The 20,610-nt window shown below is 42.9% G+C and overlaps 1 protein-coding gene across 1 annotated transcript in view; it reads right to left on the minus strand.

Annotated features, from left to right (window-relative positions):
- LOC120955139 (uncharacterized) overlaps positions 1-19,681 on the minus strand; it is a 438,811-nt gene extending 419,130 nt beyond the window's left edge. The window contains exons 1-2 of the mRNA XM_040375674.2: positions 19,095-19,681; positions 17,144-17,836 (exon numbers count right to left, since the gene is read on the minus strand). The gene's annotated coding sequence lies outside the window, so the exon portion shown is untranslated. The remainder of the gene's footprint in view (positions 1-17,143; positions 17,837-19,094) is intronic.
- Between the last annotated feature and the right edge of the window lie 929 nt (positions 19,682-20,610).

A 20,610-nucleotide genomic window follows, 5' to 3' on the forward strand; every position in this document is an offset into this window, starting at 1 on the left:
TAAGTGAGGATATGTTCGTCAAGCCAACCAACAACCAAAAAAAAAAAAAAGGTAAAAGATAAAACTCCCGACTCTATGACGCACACATGCAGGAGTCCTTTTTTCTCGTTCACTACCCTTCGAATTGTTTTCGCAAATAATCAACGCCTTTTCGTTGGTGGGCCGGTTCCTCCCCTGGCGTTTGCAAGTGATGAGTTTTCCTTTTGCTCCTTCCTGGGCACGAATTTGCTGCCCCTTTTTGCCTCCCATTGCCTCCCCATTTGGTTCGGCACGTCATCGTTCATTGAAAGGTAGACGCTTGCCGCCGTCTTGGTAGTACGGGCGAATGGACAAACGCGCCACTGTTGGCTCCCCTTTTTGCTATTCGGCGTTGTAAGGGGCGCAGTTATGCAGTTTCAAGCCTAACCTCCATCCCAGTAAAATCCTCCATACCACAACCATTTCCTTGCGGCCCGGCATTCAACCGAAACTATGAACATACACACACTAGGGAGGGTACTGGCTCATTCACCAAACCCGGGGAAGATTCCATTAATGGAAAAGATAAATGAACCCCAGGAAATGGAGCACAAACAATCGCAATGTGGAGCACGGCATGTGCACAGACGGTGTAGCTCCGTGGCGTACCTATGACATAAGATACTTATGCTAGATGCGAACCATCACACCAGCGACACCAACACCACTCAGCAACACTGCCGTGCGTGCAAAAAGTATACAACAACTCCAAGAAAAGGCAACGACCGCTACACAATTCCGCTCAGGTATTCAGTGACGTCCAGAAAATGAAGCTCATTCCGGTATGGTGTGCTGTAGCACTGGTGTGCTTTTGTAAGAGGCAACAAAACGTTCGCTACGCTGATTTCTTTTGGTTCAACAAACGGATTGTTGTTACTGGTTGGCGGTTCCTTGCAATGGTTCGGCTCAGTTGGTCGTTAGCGAGTAAGAGCACATTAACCCGCCCTCTAGGGCAGTAGTATAGTAGTAAGACTTCCGGTTAACCTGGTTCGAGATAAATCGCATGCAATTGTGCGGAAGTGTGCTTTGTCTGGTCGAGTGTTGTTTGGTGGAATTGTGGTCATCGTTAAGCTGATTACGTTCTCAGGTGGTAATTGATTAAAGAATGCATTTGTCCTGATGAATAAATTATGCGGCATGTTTCAAGCTAGAAGTACTGAGTGATGTACGTTTCTCGTTCTTTCGTGGAAAGTCAAACAAGCTGAAAATTATGTTAAGAATTTAGTAAATTATTGGAAAGACAGCAACAAAAACTTGAGAAAAACATAGAAAATTGAGTACAAACAACTTATTTTTGGGTTTTTCAAGCAAATTTGTGTTGGCTGTTGAAGTAATTCACTTTAAGTTGTGACCGTTATAAAGATACAAAGTAGTGGTGTACTTTTTAGAGTGCTTCCAAAAATCCAATCTGACTCCGGATATTAATAGTGCGGTTCCAACTCCGGCCAAATCTAAATCACTACTTCCTACTGGAGTCAGAGTCATGTGGAAGTGGAGCCGGACGATTCGGGAGTACGAGCCTGACGACTACGGATTAAGCTGGACGACTCCAGACACATACGGACTCTGACTCCGCATGACTCTAACTCTAAACAACTCCGGATGACTCCGACTCCGGACGAATCCGGATGACTCCAACTCGGGAGGACTCCGGATGACTCCGACTTTGAGCGATTTTGGACGGCTCCAGACGATTCCGAATGACTTCCGATAATGTTGAGCGGACCTACCTCTCGGGACGGGTTCCTAAATGTTTGGACTCAGATCGAAATAGACTCCGTATTTTGCCAACTCTACCCATCACTAATCCAACGCATAATTTGAATTGCAGATTGCATACTTTTCGGCGTATTGCATAAAAACGTACATTTTGTATTAGAAATCACAAATTCGATGCTCATCTTCAATATTTCTCAGTAACAACGTTCACCGAAGTATTAAGTACGAATCAAAACAATGAAATCTTGTTTAGATATGTTTTTAAGAAACAATTCATTATCTTCAATTTACTTTGTAGAAGTTAGCATATTTGTTCCTGATGATTTCGATCCCACTTCGATACAATTTGTAAATACTGCTAACTATCTCTGCACGCTAAATTGTTAACACAAATATAAAGACACAACCGGAAACCAACAGTGAACAGATGTATCCCCCCATGCCTCCCATGTCCCTATCAAACATGTCCTGTCACGGAACGCGCTCACTCTGTTTGCCCCCTGGAACATGGAGGCCCCAATTTCACGAATAACAATCCAATTAATCAGCCGTCCGTTAGATTACGGAACCACTGCTGCTGCTGCTCAACAGACTAGAACAGCTGTGCATTTCCTTGACAATTGAGGCGCGCGGACCAGAGACACCTTCCGACATTGCGTGTCGGATAACCCTTAAAAGGTAACAGGACGGGTGTGCGTTATGTTTAAATTCCACCACTATCCATCCACCGTCCGTCCATCCAGGCACACAGAAAAAGGTACCGACGCACGCAAACGGCTCAAGCGTCAAGCGTCGTGCTTGAGTAGCAAGCAGGTTTGTGTTAGAATTTGTGCACGTCAAATACCGTTGTCAGCGTAATTTTTGCCAGCAAAATTCCTACACCGATAATGCTTCCTTTCGGCTAGGGCTGATAGACTGTGGGGAAGAAACAAACCTTCTGTTTGTCAAAAAGCCAGAAGAAATTAATCAGCGACGGAGAGCCTACAGGAGGCGTTTTTCATACTGTCACAAGGAGCAGTGGTGGTAGTGCAGCGCGACACGATGTACAATTAAAATGGCACGCAATAATTCCAGCACACCAACAGTACTCGCTGGAACGATTAGTTTTGTTTTCTCTTTTATATTTAATTGCAATGAATGAAAGAAAAACACAAAAAAATGAAAAGAAGACGGCTTGCTTCGACATTTGTTTTGCAGTTACAATCCCCAAGGCAGCAAAATAAATGTCCAGCAAAACTCCCCAAAGTAAAGCGTGTTTCTTGCTTCCTGAGTTTTTTGTTTTGTTTCATTCCCTAGTAAGAATTTCACAAACGAACGATAGATCTAGGGGAGACGCCAAACACAACCAACGCCCGAGAGTAAAAACTCCACTGAACCGTATTCGAGTACGTCTTCCTCACTTCCATTGCCAGCCAGTAGGCACGCCGTCGCCGTACAATGCATTATTAAATGGCCTTCCGGAAAGAAGTTTCATGCAGCCGGGCCACGTGAAGTGCATACGAAAGAGTGCAAAGAGTGTAAAAAAGGGGAGAGCGTGTTTTCCCGAATGGCATCGAAAGGAAATTAGCAATGAAGCGAGGTAAATTAAGATTGATAACGCATTATCTGCCGTACGGTTTGGGGGAAATTTGTTGGAAGAGTGTTGTTGAAGAAGTGGAGGCGATTTCCTTTCCTTGAAGATGTCTTCAACAAGTGAAGAACAAGATGTTTGTGCTATTTGTTGAGGAACTGAGATGTTCTAGCAATGATTTACGATAAATTATAAATATTTTAACAATGTGTTTGATTGAAAGTGGATCTATGAAACATTTAAAAGTCCTTATATGGTTCTAATAAGCATTCAAGGTAGTTTTGTAGACAATTTAGCTCTCATACATAAACGCTTTCGATTAGAGCGGTGTCTTTTTTTTTCAAATAATTACTGTAAGTAAGATAGAAATAAATCCATTTCCTAAACGGATATTTGCATACTCAGCACCGAAAACCTTTTCATGGTGTTCATATTTAAACGTAACGAAACATAACAATCTCTTTAAGAGATTTAAAAACACCCTGCAGTGGCTTGATACGATCACTTCGTTGTTTTTTTCGTCACAGCACAATAAAACCACACAAAAGGTTTTTTTTTCCTTAAATTATTCTCAAAACATAATCTCCCACCTTTCCCATGGCCACTGAAATTTCTTACATATTTTTTCCACAATTTTGGTGCATTATTTTCAACCGCAAGCAGCCCACCCTCGACCCCAGAAAAGCAAAACCTCTCAAAAAGTGCGACACCATCGAGAGCACCCAGTGCGAAAAACCAAATCCACCATCAACCAGACCGATGCAGACACCGGAAACCGGAAGCCGAACAGAAGAATAAAAGTGCAGCCCGTTTTTTTACTTACACCACCACCACTAAGACAGCTTCTAGGAAGTGGGGGGAAAAATCCGAACTGCAGAAGCGTGTGGTATTTGATGGTATTATCAAAAACCGCGCATCCTAAAGTGCACAAATATTCGCTGTCGCGTCGCTTTTTGCGTTTTAGGGGGTTAGATTTTTTAACCCTTTGTGCATTTTTTTTACAGCAGTCGCACCGCACAGTGTAGTGACTAGACGACGGGCGTTTTTGGTTCGAGCAGGGCGACTGGGCTGCTGTTGTTATTTTCGCTGTCGCACAAAGCCAAAATCTCCTTCAGCTTCAGCCACCGTGGGAAGTGGCAAAGATTGGAAAACAACTATCGATGGTCTGTCTAGCCAAAAAGGGCCCAGGCCAAATGTTCGGTCAAGCGAAAGAGGAGGGGAAAAAAGAACGACCTAAGAACAGCCAAACAACGCTGAACATAGAAGCAAAAAAACTCCTACAAAAGATGTGCAAGAAATGGTGAAAAAATTAGCATGCGGTTTTTATTATGCTTTTTCTGGATCCTTTTTTATTCGAAGAACACTAACCCTACGAAGCAAACCATCCTTTCTGATGCTACCGAGAGTGGAAGAAAAAATGGTGAAACTAAGCGACTATTATGCGCTGTTGTTTGACGCCAGTGTGCCGTTGGTGGCTGCCAACGTTGTTTATCAATTAGTTTCAATGAACTATGTATCACCAAAGATCCGGAACACTTACAGTAATGAAATTGACACTCTTGAGTGGTTCTTTTTTTTTCTTATGTGCTGTTTTCCAACAGGAAGAGAATGATTGGCCAATTTGATAATTGTTGTGTAATGTGTAAAATAATCATTAGTCTAATCAGAAAGCAGTAGATGCAAAACAAAATCAAAATATACATCTCTAAACAGTAAATTTGAGTTTTATTTTCTTTTTTTTAACTAAACATACATAAAATTATTGTGTTTAATGAAAACGCAAAAACGAAACCAAATAAAATGAGAACGGTCCACAAAACATTGCATCTGTTACCGCTGAAGAAAGCCGCCTAAAGTTATGCAATCGAATACAAAATTGACCCTTTAAAATCCAAATTTAAAAATTCCAGCAAATTGAAAATGTTATACATTATTGAAAGAAAAAACGATATTTTAACACTTTTGGTTATTGATTGAAAATAGCAAATAAACTTCAACCTAAATAGCAATAGAAAATAAAATAAATACTAACCAAATTAAACCAGTTTCAACCTAACTGCACATGCTCAAGGGTATATAATTACATTGATTCAAATGAAGTACACATGTACTGCAAATTGCTCCCTCTGCTTGGTACCACTCCCGCAAGCTTCCATCACAAATATTTACATTTTAATGAAAGAAACCACGCTCAAACGATTCACTCCTTCATGCTTCTCAATTAATAACTCTCTCCCCCGCTTGCTGCTACTCCTTAATGCAGCAACCTTCCATTGCCTTTCGTTATTGCAATAACGCAAAAGCATCGTCGGAAATGGAAACAGAACTTAATAAATTCATCCAGTTAGTAAATAAAAGCACGCTAAGCCACCATCACATCACCACAGCCTTGCCGCTGGAGGAAGCACACTTCAATCTGGACTGCAACAGTACCGCACGCAGAACGGTGTTGCATCTACTGTACAGTGGCAATGCATTGCACCGTTGGACCACTGGCTCAAAATACCTGGCCAGCTTATTACACGCAAACATCTCGTTAATCTAGCTCTTTCTTCACCTTCGTTACAGGATGTCCTCCGTTTATGAGGATGGGAAGCTACGCCACTAGCGGCCAGGCAGGGTGGACGAGGATAAAAAATAGTCATGTTAATGTTGCTGCGCTAGATGCGATGCTGATGAATGCTCCTTCCGCCGCGCCGTAATAGCAGCAGCACCGAGACGACTGATGGTAACAAGGAAAGCCTTTTGTGCATCTGTCTGGCAGGGAGATAAGATTGATGGCGTTTGGTTGTGCGAAACGAACCCCGGTGCGTACCGCTGGCAGGATGATGATGCTGCGCTGCCGTGAGGAAATTCATTTCCTCCTCATCTTCGTCCGACTGGCAGATTCTTCGTAAATTTGTTTGCTTAAAAAATCGTCCTCGCTTCTGTCGTGCCTGCTTCAATTTTGGCCGGGACGCAGCATAAAAGCTCTTGACGATTTATAAAAATTTACCGAAAAGATTTAAATTACAAACCATATTTTTTCATCCAACTCTCTTTGCCTTCCCCCAACCACTCCCACCGTCTGGGAAGCTCCGTTCTGCTGATCGTCGGTTACTTCGATTTCTGTACTATGTTTACCACCGCCTCTTGCCGATTGCTCTGCTCGATCGGGAGATTGTTCGAGGCGGCTAGATAGTAGAGTAAAATAAATCATGCAACTTTTGCAACTGAAAATTTCTCACCATGGGATGGAACTTTGGCAGCTCCGGTAAGGCTGGATAGGCACTCCAGAGGCCGACACGTTTGACAGCGTGTTTGGCGATGAAATGAAGTTTAATGGCTTTCCGTGCTGGCATAAGCTGGGGCCACACTAAAGTGTAAAGTTTTCTGCGCCAGTGTTTTGCTATGAATTTTCATTACAAAATACTTTGAAGCAGGCTCATAAAATTAGCGATTTTTTTTGTAAAAAAAATAGTTTTGCAAAAAGTTTTCAACATTTTCCCACATTTATTCTATGTTGAGCTATTCTTGGATGAATATTAAAAATCATAGAAAATTGATTTTTTTGATTAATAACACCAAAATTATTTTAAAAAAACCTTCAGAATCTTATTTAAATGCTGTTGTACGGTGTGCATCACGCTTTTTCACCTCATCTTGCCACATGGGATTTTCAGAAAATCTAAAACTTTCTACCCACGAGAATGCAAAACGGCAAACGGGCAAAAAGGTGGCACAAATCTCGCCGGATTTACGCCGGAACAAATGAAGCAGCTTTCAGTTTCGTTTACGCTTACCATTACTGTAACAGGATCTGGTGAAGTTTCGTGATCCTTCCAGGAGCGCATTCCCATACCCACTTCCGCAATGATGCAAAAAGTTCACCCACAGAGTTTCTTCCTTTTTCCAGGCCAACCGGGCAAGGCTTCTGGCGCTAACGGACGCACTTGGCACGGTTGTACTTCAACGGGCGCGCGCATGGGAGCAGAAGTATTTATGTATATTTCTGGAGTAATTTACCACCGATTGTTGAAGCTTGCACTGGGGTGTATGTGTATGGGTGTGTGTGTATTGCTTTCACACTCCCAGGCACGGGCGGGAAACTTTTACAAAATCAAAGCATCTGACTAAACGAACTGAAACTCTGTGTGTGTATGTTGCTTTCGGGAACAAGACGATACAGAAAAAAACATTCTACCACCACCACTAATGTGTGTGTGTATAGTAGTACATTTTTTACGCTCTTTCTTGTTCTCTCCCACTGTGTACGCTGCTTACTGCGCTATAGTGGGAAAACTTTGTATAATTACACCCGTTACGATACTTTACCCCGCAGCGTAAGTGTATGGTTATGGGAGAAGACATTGCAGGAAGGATAAAAGAGGAGAAGAAAAAAAAGAGCAAGATGGGTATGAATTTTCCAAAATTTCTCTACGTGCCTTGCGCTTGCAGCCAAGCTCGTTTCTCTACGTACCAGATCTACGCTGATAGTGTGGTTCATTATTGTTTGTTACGAGGGTAATTAGGTTTTATGTGGCTCAGTTTCCGGGTGTTGGTTGCCACGGCAGGAGTTACTGTATAGCTAGCATAGCACAAGGCCTTATTCACAGGGTTCTACGCGCGGCTAACGCAACACACCGAAGGGTGGGAAGTAATAACACTCCACTGCTCACTCCTGTTTTCCACCTAGAACAAGCACGAACCTATCATTTTCCGTCAATATCCTGAATTATAGACACCGATTCAGCTTCACCGGAAAAGAGCTGCCCGAATCAGCTAAATGAGCCGGATTTAATGTCACACCGGTTTGGGAATGCATTCCTCAAGGAGGCTCTCCTGCAGACATCATAATCTTCACAACACATTAAACCGCATTAAGGCAGGACTTCCAGCCTGCTGGAACGAAGTCAAGTGCGAGAGAGATTGATAAACTGGGTTAGGTAACGGGGATGGGATCGTTTTTCCTTCCCCTAAACCAGCGATTTCTCTTAAAGCTACCTTAGGTCTGGTTAATGTCACAAAGAAAAATGTCCTGATTGGTACTACCGAGAAGAAAAAAACGTCAGCAAGCAACAGCTCAACAGCAGTGGCAGCACGTTTCATAAATTCATTGAAACGCACACACACACACATACACACTCGATAAAGCAAAACACTCCGGCTACAACCCTTTCGCTACTGGATTGTTCCCTACCGACGCCACTCAACCGGTCATATCTTATCACGTAATCTGATCCGATCTTTCCAATCCGGGCCAGACAAGAGGGCTGTGTTTGTGACAAAACTCCGTTCTAACCCTTCCCTAACCCGCCCGGCCCTCGTTGCCTTGTCGACAGCAAGTATTGGCGAAGTTGGCGAAGAAATGGGATTACCGATCTGCTCCAATCTTCAACAGCAACGGCGCGGAGTTTTGAGAAAGGAAAAGCGAAACCCGCCACTTGGGTTGTAGTGATTGTTTCTGTAAGATTATGGTTTGCAGAGGTTTTCGAAGAATGATTCCTCCGTTCGCGGTTCACTGAAGCGTTTCACTGGAGCGACTGCCGACAACATACTGCTGGTAGCACACCAAGAGGACGAAAGAGCGTGAGCAAAACTTTTTCGTGCGTAAATGTTCAACAAAATTCAACCGGCGGTACACGTAGGGTGCGTGCTAAGCACTTTTTCTTTTCAGGAGCACAAAACGCTGATGAGGCGGAGTTTAGAGTACGCTTTGTTAGCGAGTGTATGGTGGCTGGTATCAAGGGATGGGGGAGATTGCTCTTTACTTCAATTGTTCAATAATGCAATTACTTGATGAGAGCTTCACAAAAATGTGACAGTAAGTGGCTGCGATTGAGATGCAGATGGGTGATAAGCGGCTGCGAGGGTGTAATGGTCTTTTTTGATGGCTTAACTTTGAGAAACGATGTAACGCATAAAGAGGAAATTGATAACTATAAGGCTGTTGTAAACCCTTTTTGCGATGATTTAAATGATGGATTACATTAAAATTTAAAGCACAGGTAGTCTCCGAGATAACCGGTACCTTTTATATGCGGATTCGGAGATATGCGATTTTCTAAAGGTGACAATTATTTGTGCTAATTGTTCTGATTTGACACATTAGTTGTCAAATGCAAAATAAATCCCAAAAATTATAAATCTATCCAGAAATTTTGAAATTGTTGTCTTTAGTCAGAATCATACGAAATAATAAATTGTGTGGCTAATACCTAGCACTGCAAGCACAATTTCTCGAAAGAAAGTGATATTTTGGCTAGAAACCGTGAAATTCGATGCGAAATTTCCCATTAACTGTGTATCCTCTGTACAACAGCAAATCAACCTTTTTGTGCTGAGAATTGCATACTTTCGGGCGTTCAATCATAATGATGCTTTTTTCCAAAGTCTATATGATACAGGTCGATGCATGCCTAAAGAATTGACAGATGAAAGTAAATAGAAGCAGTCTTGGTTTGACAGTTGCCTAGAAACTGTGAAGTTTGATGCGAAAATCCCCATTAATAGTGTACCTCTTGTACAACATCAAATCAACCTTTTTGTGTTGAGAATTGCATAGTTTCAGGCGTTCAATCAAAATGATGCTCTTTTCATTTAAATAAAAAAATAACTATTTAATAAATTAAACATTTGGAGTATTTTATCACTGATTGTGAAACTGGAAACTAGTTTTCAGATCTTCTATCCTTCTATGCGATTGCTTATGCATTAGTAAATTGCACACAATGATCTAAATATTTCAATATACATACATAGAAACAAAAATACATCATCAGATAAGCTACAGGCGATACGGCCTGCGCAACACTATGCCACATTTCAAAGCCATTCATCCGTTTATGCTTGCATTTCATCCTTCAAGCGAACTGAAACTGCTCTCTACGTTTCCATATAACCCCGTCCAGTGTTCGAAATTAATTTTCCGTTTCTCACTCGTACATTTTCACCTTCATTTATTTCTGTTCTGTCGCACCCAAAGCTCTCGCACGTTTCACGTCCCGTGCCGTGCAGTTGCTGTCATTACTTTCCGTCCACCACGGGGTTCCGTTTCCGCTAGTGCGCCTTTTGCGAAAGTATGCTATTTTTTATTTTGGCTTCACTTTCCAGTGCTTCCCGTATCGTCCTGTAGCTAGTACCCTAGTACTAGAGTGTCCCAGCTGTGCGCTTTCCTCAAAAACCTTCTGTGTGTGTGTGTGTGTTTTGTTTTCGTCGTGTTCATTAAAATAATTTACAGTTATCTCTAATCCGATTTATTTTATGCTCGCTCATTACCCTTCAGTGTTACTGCAGCAGCAAGCCGGTTCGTTTGGGGTTTGTGTGAGTGAGTGCCTTTGTTGTTCCCGTTGTTCTATCATGCCCACTTCGGTAGGGCTTTTTTTTTGCCCATAAAACCTCCCAGGACTTCGTGGCGTTCTTTTTGGTGTGGAAATACGGAGATAATGTTAAAATGTGTGACTCGTTCACCCGTTCCAGACGGAGATGGGGTGTTTCCTTGTTTTTTTTTTTGCTCTTTTCGTTTTGGCATTACACTTTAAAACAAAAACTGCAATGCCCCATGCCCGGGCTCAGCAGTACACGCTCTGCAACAACCGAAATGACATTTTGCCGGCTTCCAGCTGGCGTACCAAACAAGGCGGGCGCATCACATATGGTGGCCGCGCGCGGGACAAGCAAATGGCCGGGGTCAGGATAAGCCATCGACACGACTTATTATAGCGCCGTTTTTTTGTGGTGAGGGCGCTGGAGGGAAATGCCCGAAAAGGGTTCCCGCTGCTCCGGATAAAGCGAGTGAGTGATTTTATATCTTCATCAAGGATTATCGGGGAAGAGAACAAGATGCGGATAATAATGATATACATATTGTAATTTTGTTAAGATAAAATGAAAACAATATTGTTAAAATAAATTCCATTTCAAACTCCATTCTCCAAAAATGTACTACTATTGTTTTCTACTTTTTCGATTTTATGAAAACAAGGCTGAACATATAAAACATTAAATTATATCTTGTAAACTTATCAATAATAAATTTCTTTAATTTAGTGTAAATTGTCGAAGAGAGACATATTTAAAATAATATCCTTTCTACAACAAATTGATTCAGAAATGCACCACTGCCGTTAATTCAATCTTCTCCTTGCAGCGTTCTGGACAGTTCATTGACCGTACAGTGTATGCATCAGAGCGTCGCGCTACAACAATACCGACACATCCCTCAAACCCCCGTAAATGTTTACGCATCGGATCAAAATCAAGTAAAATAATACAAATAAAGTCACCCACACCTCTTCCTGTGTACACCCTCCAGCTCACCTTAAACACGCTCAGCAAGATGTCGTTACTGCTAGCAAAATCCCTTCCAACAGCCGCTTTTCAACACACACACACGGACACACAAAACGCACACATTTTCGGTGCTAAATCGATCGGAATGGCACGGGGCTTCCGGGCGTTAATGTCGCGACAGGCGGCCGCCCTCGGTACAACCGACGCCTGCTTGCGCAAGGATGCATAATTTCATCATTTGAGTGCGGCGCTTCCTTACTGCAGGCCCCGGGGTTTTCGCATTTCCACCCCCCCAATGGGCACGCCAACAATAAAGGCCAGCTTGGCAGGCATAAAAGGTAATAAAAATAATCCACAGACGTCCCATCACCCAACAAACACAAACACACACATAGTGTCACACTGGGAGAGTTTGCAAACAGCGCAGCAGAGGTGGCTTCTTGCTCGTTCGCTGACGTTTAACCCCTCGCAGCGAGCAGGGGCTCCCAGTTGCTAGCTTCTGCGTACGTATTTTAATTATTTCACTTCACTCGCACTGCTGGAACGACGTGCGATTGCCCGTCACCCCTCCGGTGGCACGTGAGCATCGCACCAATGCAGGGGAATGTCTTCGCACGCGCACACGATGATACACTCTTAAGAGGCTTAAAAGATTGCCCGACCCCGCTAAGACTGTTTAAAGTCGAAGGGTAAGTGATCGGAACTGCCCTGGAATTGCACTGCAGTAGGGATTTTTTATTATTATTCTTCATTGTGTGCCTTTCCCGTTTTCCTTACTAAGAAACATTTTCTTGAGTTATTTCTATTACCGGGAGGTCCCCATTTTCTTTCCGATCAGCCGTAAGGATAACCGTTACACACTGTTGCAGATTTCGATAGCCGTGTTCGGTTTGTACCGTGAAAAATTGCCATGCCGCTCAGGATTAAAGGGACACCGCCCGGTGTGTGCGTGTGTGTCTTTGTGTACCGCGGTCGGGGAGATAAAACACGATCGCTTTTTTTACAGTTTGCTGTTCCTGCCCTTACCAAAGCAATGCGCTTAAAACAGGGCAGATTAGAGGCTTCTACCGTTTCGGATGAATATTCATCGTGCGTAGAGCAAATACCCATTATACGGTTACATGATGACATGACTTTGAACTTTCTTTTAACGGGGTGAGGGTGTGTGTGTGTGTGTGTGTGTATTTTTTCTATTAACTTTGGGTTGGCCACATTAACGGGAGATTAAGCTTTCCTCACACGCATCAATCTTACATCGGGGAAAAAAAGCTACGCGAGGTCTCTGGGTTCCTGGGAGCAGGATTTATTATTTTCGATTTCTTTTTTATAATAAATCAGGATGATTCTCAAATAAATGGGGTCGATGAGTTCATTTGCAATATAGACCTTATTTTAAAGGCATTTTTTCCATTAGTCATGCAGAGGCTGCTGTGCGGCAGTGTTTTTACGTTTTGAGATCTAATAGTTTTACCCCTGAAAGTATGCCTCATGCATGACAATTGCCGTGTATTTATGAAGGTACTAGTTAAGGCCCGGTAAAATCTACCGGATGTCCTCAAATTTCGAATTATTTTCAAACTCTACACGTTCAGTGGCAACAACCATAACTCAAACACCTATTTGTTCTTATGCGTTACACCACGAATGTGTTAACCTTGTAACTTCCTGGACAGTTCTTACTGTACTTTGCAGAACGATGATATCGATGAGGCTACTTTTGAGCCAAGTCATGCAATTTTGTATTTTTCAAACTGATACGTTCAATGCCTCTGTTGACATAAATGTATATTTTTTGGATTATTATTTTTTAGTTATCGGCGTGATTTTATGGAAAGCATATCTAAGTAGTAACCTCAACAACGTGTTCATTGAATAATGTATGGATGTGCAGTGGATTAAAAAATTAGGGTGCCGCTAATTCATATACAACATGTTTAGATTAAATCCCAATTGCGTACTTAAAAACATACAATTTTTGAAATGCTCACTTTAGCTTCAAACCATTTTGTGTTTTTTGTGCCCATAAATGTAAGATTGAACTACAAAAATATGATATCGCACGTGGTTCGAATTCCATTTCTACCCTTTTTTTCGACTTATGTTTCATACGTTAGGTGATAAGTAATAGATGCTTAGAACAATTTCAATGTAAATTTTCTGGGTCTTCAATTTTATGAGGGTCATTTCCAAAACGCCATCAAAATTTTATTTTATTATCCTGAAACTGGTTTTGAAGTATTAAATGGAATTGGTATTTGTGTATGAGACAATTGTTATTGTTGTGCCAAATATCAAATTTCAACAGTGAACATATCCCCTCATATAACCATTCCAAATGTGTAGTTCTAATATTCCGATCTATACTGTTATAGAAAAGAATGGTTCAACACTGTTACAGCCTTCCCAGCAGTAGCGTATTTAACGGTAAGCAAAGTAAGCAATTGCGGGGGGCCCCGTCAATGCGGGGCTCCGGAATCTTTAGTCCATTATCCATAACAGTTGATAGAATATGGCACTGTATTAGCAAGGAGGACCCCGTGGGTGATGGACGTTGGGGCCTTGCGCTAGACGAACCCTAAGCACCCCCCTCCTCCCGGCAGCAACCAAATTTAAGTTGAAATGTTACATAATCAAAGACAGATGCCCAGTACCCCCCAGTAATCATGTACAAAGGGGCCTCAACACTTCTTACTGCTTAGGCCCCCGACACTGTAAACCCGCTGCTGCTTCCCAGATCAATTAACTAAATTCACGTTTACTGCCAAACTACTTTATTTACTCTTGAACCCCCACATCTTTCAGATTTTGCTTTTAATTTGACATGTCCTTAATTACAACTTGGTTGTTCTTAATTAGCACCATAGTACGGTGATAGCATCACATGGTAGATATCGCCATCATTCTTGATAGATACAGTCAGAATCTTTTCAGCCCTCTTGGGCACGTTACAGTAAGCATAGTTTCATTGTGGATCGTTCTGCAGTTGATGCTGATCCGGCTAAATGCAGTGCGCACGGTTGTCTCACCTAATGCGCAGTATGTTGCAGCCATGTTGCGCAATGAACCATCTCTCCCTTTAGTGCTTTGTTTCGGAAGGACATCCTGAAATAAGTAGTTCTTCCCGCCCGCGAGCAAATCGTTACAAATTCAATTTTATCTTTCAAGCCATCTACATCCGCCGCTTTCTTCCTCGGAATTTCAGCAAGACTTTTTAGCATATGGCCGCTTAGGGTCTTTCAGCTACATCCACCTCTTATTGTCGTGCGTTTTCCTGATCCCGACTCAACCAATATGGCGGAGTAGTAGATTTGGGGCGGTCCCGTCGTACGTGGTCGTCAACTCGAACGACTCAATAACATGCCCGTCATGGGTTCAAGCCCATGGACCGTCCCCCCGTAGCAAGGATTGACTATCCGTCTACGTGGTAATGAATTAAGTCTCAAAAGCCTATGCAGGCCGGCATGTCCGCATAGGACGTTATGCCAAATAGAAGAAGATTTGAGGGAGTGTACATGTTCGACGTCCTGGGTATAGCAACCCGTGTAGGTTATTCTGTACCACACTTATCTGCCGATGACGACGGTGTATGTAGTATTCGAGGTGCTTAAGCACCAATGTTGAGTATGGTTGGCTTTATGAATGATTGAATTAATTGGAATATCAACCATTTCACAATTAAACTATTTTGCATAGTTTTCAAACATGTTTTTTTTTAATATTGCCTTGAATATCTTGATTTATAATGGGAAGGGGTATGAGATGGGACACATTATCATCAGGTGGCTAATTTGCAACTTTAAATATTTAAAAAAATCATTATGTCCAATGCCATGTGATTTCGAATTGGTTTGTGTAAACAAAAAGTCTAAGTAACCATTGCACTCATTATTTGCGGGCTAGCAGTGGTGCATGGAGCAAGTCCTTTCGCAGCAACGCGCGTTGCTAAGAGAGCTCTGCTCTCACCGCTTTCTTTCTCTCTCGCTGAATGTTTACTCTCACGTCATTGCGGCGATTTTCGATTTTATATATAGTGAGATTAACCAATTTCGTTCGCTTATTTTACCGTCGTATTGCATTAATAATTATGTTTGACCTTTGACGAATACTTCTAGACCACTCTATTTGATAACTGTGCCACAACATGTTAGCTTACACACCATTTATGAGATTATTGCACTTACTTTTTGGTGACTATAAATCTGAATCATACAACTAGGACTTAGAAATGTATCTACCTATCAATCTTACCACCATGAAATATTTTGAATAAAATTGAGCAGAAGTATCTTTGGAATCCTTCAAGCCGTTCTGGTTTGAATGTTGTTTTTACCAAAATAGAATTAAAAATTTATCATTATCATTATTTTACCTTTAAAGTATTTCCTTTTTAACAATAATTTTAATTGCATAATTTTTGAAAATCAGTAGACAAAGATGGGCACATTAGAAAGCAAAAACCAATTTAGGGACCTAAATTCAGATCACAGGCTAAAATTTCAGACTATCAGCTGTTTGCAGTGTATAGCAGTTTTCGAGCAGCTATCTAAGTGGGTATAATATACAGGTTGGCTTATCCCAAGGTGTATGTATTTAGAAGGCTGATTTTTATCGCTTCTGAATGAAGATTTTAAGAATGTTTTGTGTATTTGTCAAGCCTCCAGTAGCCTGTTTGAGCAAAAGTGTTCACCCGTACTGTCAAAAAGTTTTGTTATAGAAAAACATGCTATGAGGTATACATACACTTTTATTCTAGAATTCACTACCTGATATCTTCAATGCACCTTGGGATAAATGCAAACATGACCTTGTTTTGACATTTTTTCGAGCAGGTACTCGAATCTAATTTTAGCTTTCTTCTTCTTTCTTCTTCTTTTGCTCAACAACCGTTGTCGGTAAAGACCTGCCTGTACCCACTTGTGGGTTTGGCTTTCAGTGACCAATTGATTTCCCCTCCATAGCAGGATAGTCAATCCTACGTATGGCGGCACGGTCTATTTGGGGCTTGAACCCATGACGGGCATGTTGTTAAGTCGTACGAGTTGACGACTGTACTACGAGACCGGCCTTAATTTTAGCTTTAAAGCTTAAATAATCTAGGCTGAAAATCGCAGGCTAGTTTTATGTTTGGATTCGTATGAAGTGTTCACATGATTTCAGTCTCCAACTGTCAAACTCCATACAAAATGCTGACTAGAATCGTGAAGGGTCCCTTTATTGTTTATTGAGACACTTTGAGCTTTACATAAATGTTGCAGCTATATTTAGTATGACCCTTGCTTTTATTAGACCTCTGCAGCTTTACACTCCGCATCATAAACCTAGTTCTCTATAATGTTTGTATACTTTTAACTTTTAACATTATATCTTAGTGTTAAAAAATCTCAGTTCATGTAAAACTGAATACATTTCCACGTAACTCTTGATAATTTGATTATTCCACCCCTGCATTCATACCCTTTACAAACGATTTGTTTCATTACTCGTTCATTTGTAAAACATAGCTTGTGTGTTTGGCATACCGCTACACAATTTGTATACTTTAGATTACGTTTTGTTTTGCATTACCTTTACAATCGATAAGGAAATATCCTCACTGCTGATCCCAGTCAAAACGGAAACAGTACATAACCTCCTAAACACGAGCGCCGAAAGTGAAAACACATGCACGCTCACTCTGCTTGGTTGGTTGTTCACATACAGCTCTGCTTCATACACCTTTATGGCGCACCGGAACACTTCGCATCAACACACGGAAGTGACCATCGCAATATACACACTTTTATGCAAACACAAACACACGCACACGATTATTGGATAGATTTTATACATTGAAAAACAATGGATAAATACACTGCAAAGCTCACCGCTCCGCTTTCAGATTGGTTATGAAATTGTGATTAGATGATGGTGATAAAGACATGGACATGGATAGTAGTAATGAGATGGAATCAATCACGACTTTACGCACATTGGACACCTACACACACACACACACACATACTCATTAATGCACGTCTAAACGCCTCTAAAAAAGGGAGCTTGTTGGTTGTGAGCCCTTCTTATGCTGCACTATAATCATACAATCGATTGCTTATCACGCTGCACACAGGCACAGGATGAAAACTTTCGCATCAAATGCTCGGCCACTGACAAATGACACACATTTAACACACCTGCCCACTTGGTCGCTCACAAACAGACACATCTAAGCACTCAGACACACACACACATACGCAAGCTCTGGATAACAGCTGGAAGCTAGGATTAAAAGAGAGTAATGAATGACAATCGCTGCTGTGTTGAGGAAGGACTGCCGCTGGAGGAGGAAAAATGCGGGAGCTTTATCACTTTTTCGGAGGTGGGGGGGCGGGGGGGTAAACACAAGTTGACAACGGACCGGGTGTGTTTTAAGCCTCTTTTGGAGGCACAAAAATAGCCCACACACTAGGTGCATCCGGTGCGCCCCCTTTGCCACAGCGATCAGGAGGCTGATGAGCACACTTGAGCCACTGACACGCTGAACCGATCCGTACACGCTTAGCTGTCAGGGCCATACAGACACACACACATACACACAATCACACAGAGACATACGAGAGGACACTATGCTTTATGCAGGACGGATGTGTACACACTTTGATTTATGTTGTTTGTCACAATCTGGCTAGCAACGAAACCGGCACGGAAGCAAAAGAACACTAATGGGGAGGAACAGGAACTGGCACTGTGTGCTCTAAGCACACAGGCATGCCACGGCCACGTACACATCCGGACACTCCAAGCGATAGAGTAGGTCTTCAGGGCACGGTCCGGTAGCATGGTACACCACCTTCCAAACAGCACGAACCGCAGCAATCAATAAATAAAGTTTCACCTTTCTCTGGCCGTACTAGGCTGCAGCAGCCCGAGAAGAGTCACACGAAAACACGAAATAAAATCCCCCCTTCGGAAACTCGGACCAGGCCGATTGACACCTGAACATCTGTGCTCCCGAAACTGTTGGCCTCTGATCCGCCTGGCCCGGCACTGTCAAAAAACGGGCTAGTAGGAAAGCGTCCGGGTTTTCCGGTGTGGCCCTGCATAAATCTGAACACGTTTGGATACATGCACCCCAACACAGACACACACTCACGAAATCAGACAAACGAATCAGCACATTAGCATAAGGACTCCTCGGACTCCTTATCGAAATGCCTGCATCCGGGTGGGGCTTTTGGGCGATTGCGGTTAGGTCACGTCCGGCAGTTTTTTTTTCCTTCTTCTTGCTGCTGATGTCCGGCATCCGCCTGGACCTAATACGACCTGATTCTTCCGGGCTGCTGGGAGTTTATCTCGCTTTCTTTCTTCACCTTCAACTGCTCCAATAAAAACGCGAACCAAAAATTTTGAAACGACCCTCCGGAAAACTAATAATCAGGTGAGTTATCAACCTCACGCCGTGGGGCACCTATTCCACCGGTGCGGTTTCGGTGACCTAGTTGATGCGGGGATAGCATATTGAAAGGGATTGCCGTACCGTCACACAACGTCGACACGCCGTTTGGTTGAACGATGCACTCAATTTGGCTGCTCTCGGAAGCTGCCCGTGACTTCATTAATGAAATTCACCAACTCACTTTTTTTTGCTCTTTTTGTGGATATCTTTGATTCCGATTATGTTCGCGATTGTGAAAATTCACACACTGCGCCAACACGCACGTACACCGCTGCACCGCTGGCTATCGCTGACAAACGCGCGCTCTCTCAAACACACACACACATACACACACGCACGGTGTTCCGCTGTCGGCAACGATCGGAATCGCACTGCCGGATTGTGATGCGGTGCACTTTTTCCTACTGCCGGAGCCCGAAAACCCGACAGGACTTGCCCGAAGGTGAGCAAATGTTTCCACTTCGGGCTGCACCGCACGCTTCGGTATTTTCACTTCACTGAGTGTGGGTGATGATTGGGAGGCAAGGAGGAGGTGGCGACTCATCTCACCATCAAGGACACGCTGTCTCACTCGCACAGTACCACTCGAACCGCCGCCATCCACGCGTTGATTTTTCCCAACAGCTTACCTTTCCTGCTGGCGGTGAGATCAAGTTACTCTCGCTCTCTCTCTATTTCGAGACGAATTTCCGACGTCGAGACGTTTCACCGCCCGCTCTCTTCTCTTCACGCCCTCTCGGCCCTCTCGAAATGTTAACCCCTCTGGAAGGATCCGTCTGTCGGTAGGGAAGCGATTCGCAGAGCGCCAGAAATGCATTCGACCCGCTCGCCGGCTACAATCCGACGCACGAGTACGCAAGTTGTAAACAAGCAGCCGCGGCTCGTGTGGAAGTGAAAAGGGACGAGGGAAGGCAGGGCTGGGGGGGCGAATCCGAGCGGCAGCGAAGGACATGCGCATGTTTTTGTTCCGTAGGTAAGGGTATTTCTCATCATCGTTCCGGAAATCGGACTTCGGCGTTGTTTACATGTTGGGTGCATTTCGGTTTGGTTTGCTGTACCTTTACGATGGGTCGATGATCTATGGTTGGAAGAGTTGTTTCAGGGAATAATTTTGATTTTTTATTCTTATTGGATATCTTATTCTTATTGTGTTGTGTGTAAATCTTTTTTTTTTAAACCTATGAGACTTTTAGCCTTTTCGCCTCATCCGACTCTGAAACACGCACGTAGCAAATCAGGTTTTGTGATGTCCCCAAAAACAGCCTAAATTGCTGCAATAGGTATATCACTCTCCATCTCACCCGACGGGCTTCGCTTTCTCACCTCATTTCATCTCACGCGCGTGAGCTGCCCGTCTCCGTGAGAAGGTAGTTTCTCGCTCTCTCGCTCTCTTTATGTTTTGATCCACGGTTGCTCTTACCGCCCGGCGCGAGCGTGTTGCTGTTTACGTTTTCCCGGCAGCTTACGGGGTTTCCACCGGCCTTCACAGTTGGTGTTGGTGTTGGTTTTTCTCACTCGCAGACCGTACACTGTAAAGTTTTACGCCGCAGTGATAGTGCAATTATTATTAACAATAATGCTGAATCTGCTGACATTA

The sequence above is a fragment of the Anopheles coluzzii genome, chromosome 3 (assembly GCF_943734685.1).
Source record: "Anopheles coluzzii chromosome 3, AcolN3, whole genome shotgun sequence".
Lineage (NCBI taxonomy): Eukaryota > Metazoa > Arthropoda > Insecta > Diptera > Culicidae > Anopheles > Anopheles coluzzii.